The sequence below is a fragment of the Castor canadensis genome, chromosome 11 (genome assembly GCF_047511655.1).
Source record: "Castor canadensis chromosome 11, mCasCan1.hap1v2, whole genome shotgun sequence".
NCBI lineage: Eukaryota > Metazoa > Chordata > Mammalia > Rodentia > Castoridae > Castor > Castor canadensis.
This window is the reverse complement of record NC_133396.1, coordinates 35022907-35039808: the sequence shown is the minus strand read 5'-3', so window position 1 is coordinate 35039808 and position 16902 is coordinate 35022907. Positions and strand designations below refer to the sequence as shown.

General features: G+C 38.8%; 1 non-coding gene across 1 annotated transcript; it reads left to right on the top strand.

Moving 5' to 3' along the window:
* The first annotated feature begins 15083 nt into the window (after positions 1-15083).
* LOC141414282 (U6 spliceosomal RNA) lies at positions 15084-15190 on the top strand. The gene has a single exon (XR_012439344.1). It is a non-coding gene; the product is annotated as a U6 spliceosomal RNA (small nuclear RNA).
* The last annotated feature ends 1712 nt before the right edge of the window (positions 15191-16902 follow it).

Genomic DNA, 16902 nt, shown 5'->3' with positions numbered 1-16902 from the left:
CTTGTGCTCAATTGACACCACTGAAATTGAGCAGCATGCCAGGTGTGGTGGCTCACACCTATAATCCCAGCGACTTGGGAGGCAGAGATCAAGAGGATGGTGGTCTGAGGTTGGCTAGGCAAAAATCAAGAGACTATATCTGAAAAAAAGCTAAAACAAAAAGGGGTGGAGGCATGGCCCAAGGGATAAAGTGACTGCAGGTGTGAGGCCCTGAGTTCAAATCCCAGTACTGCCAATAAAAGAAAGCAAGCAACTGGGCTGCCAAGGATCTATTAAACACAGTCATAGGAAAAAGTTTTCCTTGGACTAGAATATAGCTCAGGAGTAGAGTGCTTGTCTAGCATATGTGAGGCCCTGGGTTTGATCTCCAACAACAGAAAAATACAGAGAGAGGGAAGGGAAGGGAAGGGAAGGGAAGGGAAGGGAAGGGAAGGGAAGGGAAGGGAAGGGAAGGGGGAAGAAGGAAGGAAAGAAGGGAGGAAAGAGGAAAGAAGGGAGGGAGAAAAGGAGGGAGGGAGGGGGAGGGAGGGAGGTTTTTCTATGACTGAACTACAAGCATTGCCATAGGCTCTCAGGCAGCAGTCAAGGCTAGAAGAACCAGGGAGGTATTGGGAGGTAGTGATGTCCTATCACTGCAGGGACCAAGCCCAAGCTGGATGATCAATTGTCCATAAAGCTGGTAGTTGAGGGAATCCAAATGCCCATGGGGGCCTGGACTTTATATTGCCACAGTGATGTCTTCCATGTGGGCTTTTAAAATAGTAAAGATATTCAAACATATGCACACAAACAGAAACATGATATTCCAAGAATTAAATAGATTGTGCTATAGATTTCCCTCCAAAAAATTCTGGAAGCACCCGAGTGTGAAGATGCTTTCATTTGCAGAGTATCATTCAACTGAATTGCCATGCCAGACCGCCAAGATTATGAACCAGATTCTCGGGTGTTTTTTTTCACAATTTTTTTAGACAGTCTATTTCTCTGTGCATTATGTTATTTTTATGTTACTAATTTAAATTTTATGAAGCTTTCTCCCATATATTTCCCCATATATCTGTCTAAAAACACATGTACAACACAGAGACTTTTGGTCATTTATGTCTCTTTTTCTTTTTTTTTTTGGTACCGGGGTTTGAACTCAGGACCTACACTTAGAGCCACTCACCAGCCCTTATTGTGAAGGGTTTTTCAAGATAGGGTCTCAAGAACTATTTGCCTGGACTGTTTTCAAACTGCCATCCTCCTGATCTCTGCCTCCTGAGTAGCTAGGATTACAGGTGTGAGCCATTGGCACCCAGCTGGTTATTTATGTCTTTAACTCCACCAATTTATTTGCAGATTCACTGACTTTCAAAGCAGTTTGAAAATTAATGCTAAATCAATACTTTGTATAAATTTATTATGATTTTACTTTGTTTAAATTTATGATTTTAAAATAACTGTAAATTATTTGCAATAGATTGTTTGACTGATGTGGTGTAAAACTCTATTGTATATAAATGAAAACACTAAGCAAGCTGAAGGCAGAAAACCACTACCACCCTAATGCAGCAGCTTCTGAATGAGAAATGAGATAGCATTTTTATGCAGCACAGGGTAAAAGTGCAGCCTGGGAGATTTTAGCATACTCTACAGTTGCCCTGAGTCTTACAGGTCACTCCATCTACAACCCAGCCAGACTGAAAGTGTTAACTTCTCACCACTGCTCTGAATGCTGAAATCCCTAACATGGTAATGTTCAAGAAAGCCCATCTTCATAAAGTGAGTCTGGACTATTTAGCATCTATACCTGGAAATTGTCTTAACTAGTGGGTATTCCAAAATGTCATTTCCTTTTCAATGCAGGAGTTTTTCCATAATTTCTCTAATGTTTTGAGTATTGTATCATCTTTTAAGTAGAAGCAAATTGTCAGTTTAATGTGTGTGTGGGGGGGGAGCGTTTAATTCTGATCATATTTTCAGGGCTTACCTTTTATTTCTTCCATATCTTTCTGCTTTCAACACCTCTTAAACTGGAAGCGTGCTTAATAGTTTACATAAGAAGGAAAGTGTGCTTAATAGCCAGAGTATTTTCCTAAAGGCATGTATGTCACAGCTCAGCGGATTTTCACAAGTGAGCACATCTCTTTAACCTCAACCAGATCAAGACACAGAAGATTACTGGCTCCTCAGTAACACACACCAGTCCGCCTCCTGAAGGCAACCTCTATCCAGACTTCCGTACCTTACATTACTCCCCTTGCCCTCCTCCCCCCGCCACCCCACTTTTTTTCCTTTGTAGTACTGGGGATTGAATCCAGGGCCTGGTACCTGCTAGACAAGAACTCTCTTCCACATGCACCATGCCTCCAGCCCTCTTGCCTGCGTTTACACTTTATACAAATGGGATCATGCAGGGCTGGGGGCTTAGCTTAAGTGGTAGAGAGGTTTGATCTCCAGTACTGAAAAATAAATAAGAAGGGATAGTATTTTTGTACTTTTGTGAATGATTTCTTCCACTTAATTTAGGTTTGTGAAATGTAGTCATGCAATTGTATTTGGCTTGCTCCTTTTCATTGCTGTATACCATTCTGGTGCACAAGTGGGCCACCACTGGGCTGGGGCGAGGCTCAAGTGGTACAGCACCTCCTAGCAAGAGCAAGACCCTGAGTTTAGCCCCCAATATCAGAAAAAAAAATGTACCACCATTTATTTATCCATTCTGCTGATAAGCATCTGGTTAGTTTGTATGGTTGTCTGCAACTAACATTCTAGAGCATGCCTTTTAGTGAATATAAGTATGCATTTCGTTGGGAATAAATCAAAATAGTATTTTAATTCTACAAAGGTAAGAAGAAAACATCTACTGCCTATCTGTGTTCAGCTTCATGGACATTGACATCATTTTCTAGTCATGAAGGCAACCTATAATAATTTTTCAGATACAAGAAGTATGGATGGATTTGTGGATTTAGAGCCTTAACTCAGGAGTATGAGAAATTAACTTTATTATTACTATTATTAATGTTTTTGGTGGTACTGGGGATTGAGCTCAGGGCCTCACTCCTGCTAGACAGGCACTTTACAACTTGAGCCATACCCTCTAACTCTTTTTGTTGCAGTTTTGCCCAGGCTAGCCTTGGACCATGATCCTCCTATCTCCATGTCCTGAGTAACTGGGATTACAGATGTGCATCACCATGCTTGGCCCAGAAATTAACTTTGTTTTTATATCAGTACATTTCATTTGTACTTTGAGCCCTTATTCCACCCAATGGTAGAGATAATCATAGGGAATGTAGAATGCCCTCCCTGCTTTTCCTACATAGCACCTCAGTTCCAGAGACACACAAGATGCTGGGACTTCTAGTTGATACTTATTTAGGCCGACATGTGCTGAGACACACGGGCCCTTCTGGAGCCCTTCTGGAAACTGGGGCCCCTTCTGGGTCCTGGCCACAGGGCCTGTTCAGGTCCGCTGTCAGCTTTGCCAGGGTAGGATGGACAGATGGCTTCTGGCTCTCTCAGACTGTTGCCATACCCTACCTGCACACACACTCATGTATGCCCTTCCTTTGTGACCACACTTTACTGGTCCATAAACAACCTATTAGCCCAGAGTGGGCACAAAACTGTATGCCCTGAATCTTTCTAGGCCTTGGGTTTTGAAACTCAGAAGCCTCAGTTCTTTTAACTCAAAAACTTTTCACCTGTATCACCCTTTGCTTGAGGCAGTGAATGCTGCTAGCCACAAAGAAATGGAGTGACAGGAAGGGAACACTGTCCTACCACATAAACCTATGTTTGTTTCATGGTTTCCTTGAACTCCTGTGATAGCTTCTTGATTTTAAAAAACAAAAATCAAACAATCAAAAAAAACTTTCCCAATACTGCCTCGAGTTTACTACGATTACAACTAGACCTACATTAAAGTCAACGCAGACTTTGAGGAAGTTGATAGCTCTTTGTTTTCTCTGATATAGTTTCAAAATTCTAGAGAAAAGAAAGCTCAAGGACAGCAAACTAGTATTAGCTACCATCTATTAATCCCACGGTTTATGCCAGATGCATTGCTATAAACACTGCATGTGTTTCCCTTATTTATTTATTTTTTTGAGGTGCGAACGTTTGAACTCAGGGCCTCAGGCTTGCTAGGCAGGCCTCTACTACTTGAGCCATGCCCCTAGCTCCCCTTATTGAAATGTTATAGCAACCTTAAAAACGAGGGTATTATTCCTTCATTTTGTGTATGAGCAAACTGAGGCACATATAAATTGCTGAACGTCACAACTAAGACCTGCAATGACCCAAGAATCAATGTGAATAAGCCCATTATACTCCCTCAATGCACAGAAAGGGCAGGAGATGCAGTTTTGTTATTATTTCCTCCATTAAAAACTAAATCAGCCAGGCACTGTGGCTCATGCCTGTAATCCTAGCTACTCAGGAGGCAGAGATCAGAAGGATCACAGTTCAAAGGCAGCCTGGGCAAATAGTTCGAGAGACCCTATCTCAAAAAAAAACCCATCACAAAAAAGGGCTGCTGGAGTGGCTCAAGGTAAAGGCCCTGAGATCAAGCCCCAGTACCACAAAAGAAAAGAAAAGAAAACAAAACAAAACACTAAAATCCAGGAAGAAGCACCCTTCCAAATAAGAAAAACCAATTGTTCCTTAGTACTGCTCTCTAGGTCCTGGTTCTCAGAGATTATATGACCAAGGACTGACTGTGTAAATAGCAGAGTGAATTGATTGAACTATCTGCTACAATCTCTATGGTTAATTTGTAACATATAAACTTACATGCAAGCAAACAGTCAGTTGAAAATGTTTGCAGAAGACTTACGAACTAAAGTTGATAAAAACAGTTAAACAATATGTGGACAGGAACACACATGCACACTCCACATGTACACACCACACACCCCTCTGTCCTGCACAACAGGCAGTCCCAAGAGCTACTACACTTGAGCAAATTATCTTTAATGAAACTTCAGTTTAGCTAATGCCTTCAAAAATAAAAGCACCCGCCTATTTTAATACTATAATTGGAAAGCTTTGATCTAAAAGTATTGGGTGGAATTAAAAGTCATCTTTACCTCATTTCTTTAACCTTTGGCCCTAAAATGAGTGAATTAGAGCTGGAGGGAGTGGTTCAAGTGGTGGAGCACCTACCTAGCAGTGTAAACGTCAGTACAGCAAAAATAATTTGTTATTTTAAGTTATTAGCTAATTAATTAAAAATTAAATAAGGGAACCTCACAGATTTACATTTTGCTCCTACTAACTAAAGAAATGGTTGCACACAGCAAAACACAGAAGTACACTATCTAGAAAATGAAAGTTCCCCATAAAAGGATCTCCCCAGAGATAACTGTTACCAATGATATGAAACATGTTTTTGTAGATATTTTTAGTATTCGTATAGGAGGTGCCTTCTACCTGTGAACATAGCTCAGTAGTGCAGTGCATCGTTATGCAGTGCATAAAACCCTGGGTTCAATCCCTGCACCAAAAGTGTCAATAAATAAAATAAGCCAAGGGTTGTGGTGCATGCCTGTAGTCCCAGATACTCAAAAGGCAGAGGCAGGAGGATTGTTTGAGCACAGAAGCTCAAGGGCCACCAGGGCGACACTGAAAACATGTCTCAAAAAAAGAAAGTGCTGATATATACTACAAATACGCATGAGCCTAAAAACTGTGTGCTAAGTTGAAGAAGTCAGTCACAAGAGATAACATCACATAATGTGTGATTCCATTTGATGAAATGTCCTGGAATTGTGTTGAGACCCTTACTAAACTAGACAGACAAAGCTCCTGCTATCTTGGCACTCTCATTCCAATAGTGAAAGGAAGAAAGCAGCATGTTCCCGTGCAAGGGTGCTGTCTCACACAGAAGCTGTTTGTGTTTGCTGTGCAGGAAGGCCAATGGGCCAACATGAAAGGCCTCTGTGGGAGGTGGATCTCTGTCCACCTCCTGAATAGCTGGGATTACAGGGGTGTGCACAGCTCATACTATTAATTTTTTGCTTGTCTATTATATTTGACTAACTATAGACAAAATTTATGAAGACACCACTGTTAGTATTTGTAATCTGTTGTTTGCATTTTTTATTTTAAAATCTCATGCTTTTTTGTTGTTCATGTATTTGTTTATTTATTTTATGTATGTTGGTTATTTTTGAGATGGGGGGGTCTCACTTTTTGCTCAGGCTGACCTTGAACTGAGATCCTCCTGATCTCTGTCTCCTGAGTAGCTAGGATTATAGGCGTAAAGACACCAGCACCCAGCTGTTTTGTTTTTGTCTTTTCTTTGTTTGTTTCAGTTTGTTGAAACAGGGTCTTGGAAATTGAGATATTTTTGCCTCTGACTCCAAAGTGTTAGATTATAGGCATGTATCACCATGCTCGGTTCCATGCTTTTTATTATAGGGTTGAAAAGTACTTTCATGATAGGAAAAAACATAATTTCTCACCCACAAAATATGGATAAATTTAGGCAATAAAATGTATACCCATATCTTGAATTGAAATCTAAACACATATAAGTTATTAGTAAAGACAAATCGGGACTCAAGATTCATGATATGCTTTCTTTCCTACAACCTGGCCCCTCAAAGGAGAGATAGTTATCATTCAGAACCCTGGGTTTGGTTTTGTTTCATTATTTACTTTATCTCATTTTTGGAAAAAATTAGTATTTTTAAGGAAAAAAATGTTCTTTGGGAAAGCAGAAATTTGTAACTGGCCAATCTGCATTGGTGCAAAAGCAAATATTCCTAGCATGGTGATAGCCCTTAAGTTGAAGAAAAATTGCCTATAAAACAAATATTGCCATATATATATATATATATATATGTATATATATATATATATATATATATATATATATATATGTATATATATAGACTGATTTTTTAAAAAAAATCTGCATTCCATATTCCCAAAATAGCTTCTCCCAAATAAATCTTTGTGGGTATCTATGGCCCTCCTTTGGAAAATCTGCAGCCTGCCTAGTGGCTTCACATTTCTGTGTAAGACAAGGAAAAATGAGGCATACATCAGAGGTGAGGAAAAGACTCTGGGTCATACCCAAAGAAGTCATTTGAGAATCAATCAGCTTTAAGCATAAATGAAACACAGCTAATATTTCGTGGGACAAAATTTCACAAAAATAAAGGGTGTTTTTGTTGTTGTTTTTTGTGATGCTGGTGATCAAACCCAGGACCTCACACGTTCCATGAAAGCCCTCTGTCTCTGAGCTACATTCCCCCCCAATCCTCTTCCTACACTAAACTCATTTATAATTGAAATAAATCATATTGTGCCATGGGTAAAGACTGTTGATAGAGTTGTCAGACTGAAAGCCAAAATCCTATGGCATAAATTCACTGGTGAGGGATTGCTGTATGATTGTGCTATAAATCCTAGGCCTACTTTACTTACTCTAAAGAAAAAGAGCAGGACTGGAGGTGTGGCTTAAGCAATAGAGCACCTGCTTGTCAAGCGCCAAGCCCTGCCCTAATCCCATCAAAAAAAAAAAATCTCACAAGAAAAGAGCAGGTAGAATCATAATCTTTTGGGTCTTAATTTTTCCACCTGTGAAAGTATAGAACTGATTGTGACTTTCACAAAACTAATTCTTAGCAACAATGTTTCTGCACTCCCAGATTCTGATTGATTAGGGCGCCCTCGTGTGTGTCTTTGTTGTACTGTTTTAGATAGCTGAGAAAGCAGTACTAATGCCAGGGTGCTTAATCTTACTAAAGTTCACTAGCAAAAATTTTTTTGAGACAACTATGTTACTCAGATTGGCCTTAAACTCACAATCCTCCTGCCTCAGCCTCCTGAGTGCTAGGATTCTTAAAGGTATGCTCTACCATGCCTGGCACTATCAAACTTTGCATATGAGAAATTTTATTCTAAAGCAATGAAATGATTAGTTAATTTAATGACTTAAAGAGTAATTTCTCTTAAAACTTCTGAGATAAGGTTTTTATTATAATATTTTATTTTCATGCCTAAAAGACTGTAGTTATTAACTTGTTACTTATAATGCATGATAGCTTTTTTTTTTTGGTGGCACTTGGATTTGGACTCAGGGCCTACATGCTTGTTAGGCAGGTGCTCTACCACTTGAGCCACTCCACCAATGCGCTGCATGATAGCTTGGCATCACCTTTTAGAGGTAGGTAACAGCTGAAGGGACCAATTCTAGCTCAGGTTTTCCAAATAAAAATTTACTTATTGAGATCATTGTGAAGAGACTTCTTACTAAAATAGACTACACTGAAAAGACCCAGAAGGAGAACTCAGTAATACCAGCACTCAGAAGTGGAGGCAAGAGGATTGCTAGTTAGAGCTGAGTCTGAGTTGCACAGTTAAAAATGACCCTGTCTTCAAAAACCAAATTAAGAAAGAAAGAAAGAATCTAAAAAATCCTCAATGTTGAGTGTGGTAGTACACATCTGTAATGCCAGCACTTGGTGAATTTTAAGCCAGCCTGGGCTTCACAGTAAGACTTTGCCTTGAAAAAACAAATCTAATAAGACCCAAAAAAGGAATCTCATTTTATTAAAAAAAACTGCACAGAAAATCAAATTCTCAAAATCCATTTATAGTTTAAGGGAATTCGGATAACAAATATTGAGCCCTACTATGTGCAGGATTGAAATGTCAAATTGAAGGGACAGTTACTGAAGTAAACAAGAGTATTTGACCCCCTCTGTAAAATGATCCGGCAATAAGTGCTTCACCCAAGAGGGGTGCTGAAAACATGACATATGTAACCACCTGTCTTAAAGAGTAAGGTGTTATTAAAATGTTTACAAAAGGAGAGCTGGGGTCAGTGGCTCACATCTGTAATCCTACCTATTCAGGAGGCAAAAGAGATCAGGAGGATCGTGGTTGGAAGTGGCCCAGGCAAATAGTTCGTGAGACCCTATCTCGAAAAAACCCTATACCCTCCGAAAAAAGGTGTCTGGGGAGCTGGTGGAGTGGCTCAAGGTGTAGGCCCTGAGTTCAACCCCAGTACTGCAAAAAAAAAACAAAAAAAAAAAAGTTTACAAGAGGAACCGGGTGATTCCAAACATTTATTTTTGGGATTGCTTTGTATGTGGAAAACCTTGAATCTAAGGTTCCGCTGATTTATTTAATTTTTTAATTAAAAAATTTCAAGACAGGAAAGAAAGTGGGACAGAATTATGTCACCTAAGAAGTATGAACTGTTCTTTATTGCCTCTCTCTCTTTTTTTTTTTTTTTTGTGGTACAGAGGTTTGAATTCAAGGCCTACACCTTGAGCCACTCCAACAGCCCTTTTTTGTGATGGGTTTTTTTTTTGAGATAGGGTCTTGCAAACTATTTGCCCAGGCTGGCTCCTGATCTCTGCCTCCTGAGTAGCTAGTGAGCCACTGGCACCAGCATCTTCATTGCCTCTTACCTCTTTCTCTGGACAAGACATGGCAGGGATTGGCTGCGATGGCACCAGTTAAGCCAAGAGGTCAGACTGGCTATACTGGACCAGCCAGAATGGAGCAAGGAGTCTACTCTGGCAAAAGCCAGAGCTTTCACCTCGTAAAAGTTCCTGAAACCCAACACCAGCAACCGTCAATATTCAAATGAATACAGAATATGAGTTGATTCTTAGTGACTCTCTGATCCTATGGCCAAGAGGAAAATTGAATGGACTGCTTCATGTCCTCTCACCATGGATTAGAATGCACTTCCTACTTGTCACATATTCTTTCCTGTCTCCCACACATTGAATCCTCCCTTCCTGTTTTCCTTCACCCGTTCAGAATCCTCTACTGTATCCCAAGAAAAGTTCCATGCCCCACAATTCCTTCTGTCTTCTTCATGACCCACTTTAAATTCTCATATCTTCATATTGTTCAGGTTTTTGTTTGTTTGTTTTAGCGGTACTGGAGTTTGAATTCAGGGACTGCTACTGGCTAGGCAGGCGCTTTATGTCTTGACCCATGCCCCCAGTCCTGTCATCAATCCTTTAAAGTTTGATGATGTCCCTCCTGATTTTTTACATATGGAAAAATTTAACATATCAAAAGCAGATAAAAGAGGACAATGAATCTCCATGTACCTATCATCCAGCTTTAACAAATGGGGATGTGCAAGCAGTTTGACTTGGTTAAATCATAACATGACATAGATAGTGATTGGATAATCAAATAGAACTCCTGAAATGAAAATTAGAATATCTGAAAGATTAAACAACTGAATAGTTCAGCTGAAAAATCAGTGACCTAGAAGATAGTCCCAAAGAAGTAACCTGGAATGCACAGTGACGGAGACATGTAAAGCATGAAAGAAAGATTTCTGTCATGGATGATAAAGTGCAAAGGTCCAAAGTATACCTTGGAGTTTCAGGAGGAGAAAATACAGGGAATAGGGGAAGGCCATATTTGAAAGGTTATGACTAAGAATTTTCCAGAATTAATAAAACTATAATTACTAGTTTGAAGAAACTCAATGTATCCCAATCCAGATAAGTAAAAATAAATCCATATCAAGATATATCACAGTGAGCTAGAGGTATGGCTCAAGTGGTAGAATACCTGTCTAGCAAGCACAAAGCTTTGAGTTTAAACTCCAGTACACCAAAAAAAAAAAAAAAAAAAAAAAAAAGTAATGAGATAATTGGTTGGACCTCTTTTTTTAAAAAAAGTGGAATAATTACTTTATTCCAAAATAAACTACATATGTATAAAAATTAAAGATAAAATGTGAAACCATAGAAGTATGAAGGGAAACATGAATTAATATTTTTATAATCTTGCAGTAAAAATAACATTTTAAGTACGTGTTGCTAAATTTAGAAGCTATAAGGGAAAATTTTTAAATAAATTTGTCTACATAAAAGCCAATGACTTAGACCTTTTAAAAAGATATAAAAAGCAATACCCTAGAAGGAGGAGGAGGAGAAAGAGGAGGAAGAGAAGAGTAGGGCATGGTGGTGTGAACCTGTAATCACAGCACCTAGGAAGCCAAGGCAGGACGATCATGAGTTTGAGGTCAGCCTGGGCTACATAGTGAGACCCCACCTAAAATAAAATAAAATGATAAAATGAAATGAAATAAAATGGGACATATTATGTACTTGAGCTGGAATAACTAATATAAAGATGCCAGTTCCTCCTAAATTAACATATAATAGTCATCATGCCTTTAGTTTCAAAAAAACTTAGTGGTAGCTGGTACACTGGTGTGCTGCTGTAATCCCAGGTACTCAGGAGGCAAAAAGACTGAGATTTCAAGGCCAGTTTGGGCTACATAGTGAGAACCTGTCTCAATAAAGAAAAAAAATAAAAGTTAACAGGTGGCAGAGTGGCTCAAGTAGTAGAGTGCCTGCTTATCAAGTGTAAGGCCCTGAGTTCAAACTCCAGTACTGCCAAAAATAAAAGTAAATAAATAAAAATATAAAGTTCTATATCTGCCTTCATTAAATTAGGTCAAATCAGTCATCCTCCGCTACAGGGCAAGAGTCCTGGTTCAAGTGATAGAGTACCTAACTAGCAAGCTCAAAGCCTTGAGTTCAAACCCCAATACCACCAAAAAAAAAAAAAAAAAAAAAAAAGAATTAGATTCCTATATTGAATAGCATAATGGCCAATTGCTACTCATCATAAGGCAATTATTTAACTAACTCATGATGTAATATGTCTAACTCACGAGGTTTGAAAATCATGTTGTATTTTAGTATTGCCAGCAGCCCCTTATAAATAAATACCTTTCAATTTTTACTAAAAGTTTTCTCTATGTTTTAATTGGTGGCTAAAATGTCTCTCTAAAGCATTGTGACAAAATAAATACGTTTTAGAATCAGGAATAAAAGAATAACTAGAAAAATGACAGGCTTTTTTTTTCATCTAATGAACTATAAATATGTTACTGGTAGTGAATTTAAAATTATATGCTAGGTGAGTATTTTATACTTTTGCAGTATGTTGTTTATAATTATACAAATAAAGTTCAGAAAAGTAGATTTAACTATAAATGTGGGTTTGTTAGTACAATGTTAACAACATAGAAAAAAGAATACCTCAAGTACGTCTGTCTTGATTTTGAATAATCAAGATCTAATGAGGACAGTTGTGGTTTTTTTCTTTTTATTCACTATCCAGCATTATGCTCTCTATTTGGGAAAGATCTTCTAGTGAACATGCATTCATGAGAATCAAATTCCACCTTCCAGGCCGGAGTGGTGGCTCATGCCTGTAATCCTAGGGACTTAGGAGGTGAAGATTAGGAGAATCACAGTAGGGGGCCAGCCCTGGCAAAAGGTCAGTGAGATCCCATCATAACCAAGAAGCATCTGGTCATGGTGGTGCACATCTGTGATCCCAGCTACTTGAGAGGCTTTAGGTAGTAGGGTTGCAGTCTGAGGCTGACAAGATCCTACCTGAAAAATAACTAAAGCAAAAAGAGGCTGGGAGCATGGTTCAAGTGGTAGAGTACCTTCCTAGCAAGTGTGAGGCCCTCAGTTCAAACCCCAAAAAGCAAAAACACAAAAAAACAGCTGGGCCCAGTGACTCAAGTTTGTAATCCTAGCCACTCAGGAGATCGTGGTTTGAGGCCAACCTAGGCAAAAAGTCCATGAGACCACATCTCAATCAATAAAACCTGTCATCCCAGCTATGAGAGAAACATAAATAGGGGTCCAGGCCAGCATGGGCAAAAATGTGAGAACCTATTGGAAAAATAACTAAAGCAAAAAGGTCTGGGTATGGCTCAAGTGGTTAGAGTGCCAGATCAAGGTCCTGAGTTCAACTCCCAGTATTGCCAAACAACAACAACAACAAAAACCCAAGAACCTCAAAAAGAAAAAAAAACAAAAAACCGAAAAAAAAAAACTTTGTACACAAATGTTAATAGCAGCCTTGTTCATATAATCCACAAAAGAAACAATCCAAATGTCCATTATCTGATGAATGAACAAGCAAAAAATGACATATTGATACAATGTAATATTATTTGGTAATAATAATGAAGTAGTCGCACATGCTTTGATGTGGATAAAACTGAAAGCATTATGCTACATGAAAGAAGCCAGATACAAGGCCACATCTTTATAATGCATGCATTTGAAATGTCCTCAACAGGAAAACCCATGGAAAGTAGGTTAGTGATCACCAGTGACTAGGGCAATGGGGAAACACAGAGAGACTACTAAGGGAGAGAGTTTCTTTTTGAGGCAAGAAAATGTTCTAAATTTATAATGATGATGCTTATGCAACTCTGTGAACATATTAAACCCCACTGAATTGGTACTTTGAAGGGTGCATTTTATGCTATGTGGATTATAAAGCTGTTATTTAAGAAAAACACACATGGGGTTTGTTGTCTGGAACCCAGAGGTGACCTTCAGATTCGTGCTGCTAGCAAGAGGGGGAGAAGCAAGTGCCAGTGTGGTAACTGCTGCCAAAGACACAGCAGTCATTTCTAATTTTATATTGTCCTAGATTTGCTGAGTTTCCTAGCTTTCGATAATGCCATACTACAGGCCAAAACAGAAATGCCTTTTATACTTTATCATAACAACTAGCCTGGGAAATAAACTCCCCAGCTGCCTTTTAGAAAAGGAAATGAACTAAAAACAACGTAAATGCTCAGGAAGATGGATGTATTTGTGGGAGGGGAAGAGTATGGTGGTAAAAAGTAGTTTGAACTGTCACATTATTTTAAAAAGTATTCTGTTTCATTTACTGTAGATGGCCAACATCATTTAAAAACATAAGGCAAATCTATTGGACAGTAAAAAGAAATGACATCTTGTTTCCATTTTCCTATTCCTCCCAGTTCATCTCTTTATTGAAAATTATTTTCCATTGTGGGGGGGATATTAAATTTAAATCAAATAGAGAGTAAAAAAGCTGTGGTTATGTTTATAAATTCATTTTTCCTTACTAGCACTACCCCCTAAGGCCATTTTATTTTTAAATTAAAATTTGGGGGGGGTACTAGGGTTTGAACTCAGGCCCTTATGCTTGCCAGGCAGATGATCTACTCCTTGAGTCATTTCCCCAGCCCTTTCTTGATTTAGTTATTTTTCTGATAGGATCTCTTGCTTTTTGCCAGGACCAACCTCAGACCACAATCTTCCTATGCCTCCCAAATATTTGGGATTTTAGACATACCAATATTTAAAAAATTTTTGCAAATTGGCAATATTCTTCCTGGATCTGAACAAATTGAGGGTTTCTTTTCTTGAGTAGACAGCTGTCTTTATAGTCAAGAAATCTACTCACAAAAAGAAACAAAAGATTTATGAAATTAAGATATAAACATCTTAAATACTGATATTCTTTCATGAGAAAAGATCTGAAACTGAGGAATTTGAGAATTGAGGAACGGTATTAAATTAAATTTTTTTGAATGGTATTATATTAATTTTTTTTTTTTGGTGGGACTGGAGTTTGAACTCAGGGCTTTGCAGTTACAAAGCAGGCACTCTACCACTTGAGCCTCGCCTTCAGTTTCATTTTGCTCTGGTTATTTTGGAGATGGGGTCTTGAGAACTAACTTCCCAGGCTGGCCTCAAACCACCATCCTCTGAATCTGAGCCTCCCAAGTAGCTAGGATTACAGGTGTGAGCCACTGGTGCCTGGTTTAAATTTCTTTCTTTCTTCTTTTTTTTTTGCAGTACTGGGGCTTGAACTCAGGGCCTACACCTTGAGCCACTCTGCCAGTCCTTTTTTGAGATAGGGTCTCCCAAACTATTTGCCCAGGCTGGCTTTGACCCTGTGATTCTCATGATCTGTGTTTCCTGAATAGCTAGGATTACAAGTGTGAGCCACCTGCACCCGGTTTAAATTTGACTTTTAAATATAAACAACAGTGAATATTTATAATACTTACTGCAACCTTAGACTGTGTAAATATTTACATGAGTGTGTGTGAACACCCATGTATACATGCATGTGCATTTGGTTGGGTGGGCATCCTTGCAATTATGTGATAGGTAAGAAATTTTCACCACAACCCAACTAAGATGTGGAACCAGAGATAGAGCTGAAAGGAGTGGCAGCATCACCTATGCCTTTATAATTACCTACCAAGAGTAGTGAGGAGAACATTAAACAGCCAACTGGTGCTCGCTTCAGCAGCACAGATACTAAAACTGGAACAATACAGAGAAGATTGGCATGGCCCCCGCACAAGGATGACACACAATTTTGTGAAGCGTTCCATATTAAAAAAAAAAAAAAAGAAAGAAAACAAAAACAGCCAACAGATCCTTCCTCCAAGTGCTTCCTTTGGACACTAAAGGTTATAGTAAAGCTGGGTGCCAGTGGCTCAAACCTGTAATCATAGCTTCTCAGGAGGCAGAGATTAGGAGGATCACAGTTTGAAGCCAACCTTGGGCAAATAGTTAGTAAACCCTATCTTGGAAAAAAACCCTTCATAAAAAAGGTCTGGTGGAGTGGCTCAAGGTTCAAGCCCCGAGTTCAAGCCCCAGTACTACAAAAAAAAAGTTTTCAAACAGTTTTTCAATCAATAACATATTCATTTTGGATCAAATGTAAATATATTTTAAAAGGTGTATTGAGGGATAGGTGTGGTGGTACACTCCTGTAATCCCAGCTACTCGGGAGGCAGAGATCAGGAGAACTGGGGTTCAAGTCCAGCCAGGGGAGCTGGGTGCCAGTGGTTGACGTGTGTAATCCTAACTACTCAGGAGGCAGAGATCAGGAGCATCTCAGTTCGAAGACAGCCCAGGCAAATAGTCCTGTGAGACCCTATCTCAAAAAACCCTTTACAAAAATAGGGCTGGTGGAGTGGGGATAGAGGGAGGGGCAAGGGGCAGGAGGGAGAAATGTCCTAAACAATGTATGCACATGTGAATAAATGAATAAAAAAAATAGGGCTGGTGGAGTGGCTTAAGGTAAAGGCCCTGCATTCAAGCCCCAGTACCACACACACACACACACACACACACACACACACACACACACACACACACAAAAGACTAGCCAGGGCAAAAAAACATCAAGACCCTATCTCAACAAATAAGCCAGGTTTGGTGGTAAACACTTAAAATCCCAGCTTCATTGGAGGTGGAGGTAGGAGTATCATGGTCTGAAGCCAGACTGGACAAAAAATATGAGACCCTATCTGAAAAGTATCTAAGCCAAAACGGCAGGGGGCATGACTCAAGTGGCAAAAATGAAGTCCTGAGTTCAAACCCTAGTACCACCAAAAAACAAAAAGCATGTTGGAAATACATTAATGAATTCACATATTTGCTCTCCACAAGGTTTTGTATTTGCTTTCCACTGAACCACATGATAAGCACAAATTTTTATATAACAAATGTATACACTTTGGTAATTTATGTGGACTTTTAGCTAATACACCAAAGCAAAACACTTTGTAAGGTCCAACTTATAACCTTGTTTTTTCTCTATTATTTATTGAATCACATTGTAGTCAAACAGATAAAAAATATTGTCCACCCTTTAAAAAACAAATAAGGCAGTGTTACTTTATTATCAACTCAAAAGACTAAAGAAAAGTGATACTCAGCACACCTTCTATTTTATAGTTGAATGAGCTCTGCATTGAAATGATTCTGCAGAATACCAAACCTTATGGAATAACGAATGTCTTCATTGTTGCTTTCTTGGGAAGAAATTTCATCTGTCCTATAATCTCATCTTGGGCAATGTTATTAAGAAGTTATAAAAGAGAAAGATTGGGAGACCAAGATTAGTTCCTTCTCACAGATAAAACCACGAAAACAATGAAGCAGCATTATTCATAAAGACACAGAAAGAAATGTACAGCTTTTTACTGCTATTATACAAAAACAAGTGTCAAAATGCACAACTAATTACTTTGGAACTCCCACAAGGCATTTTTATTTGGAGAGAGGGACAAAAATCGCATTCCTGTACTCACATGTACAT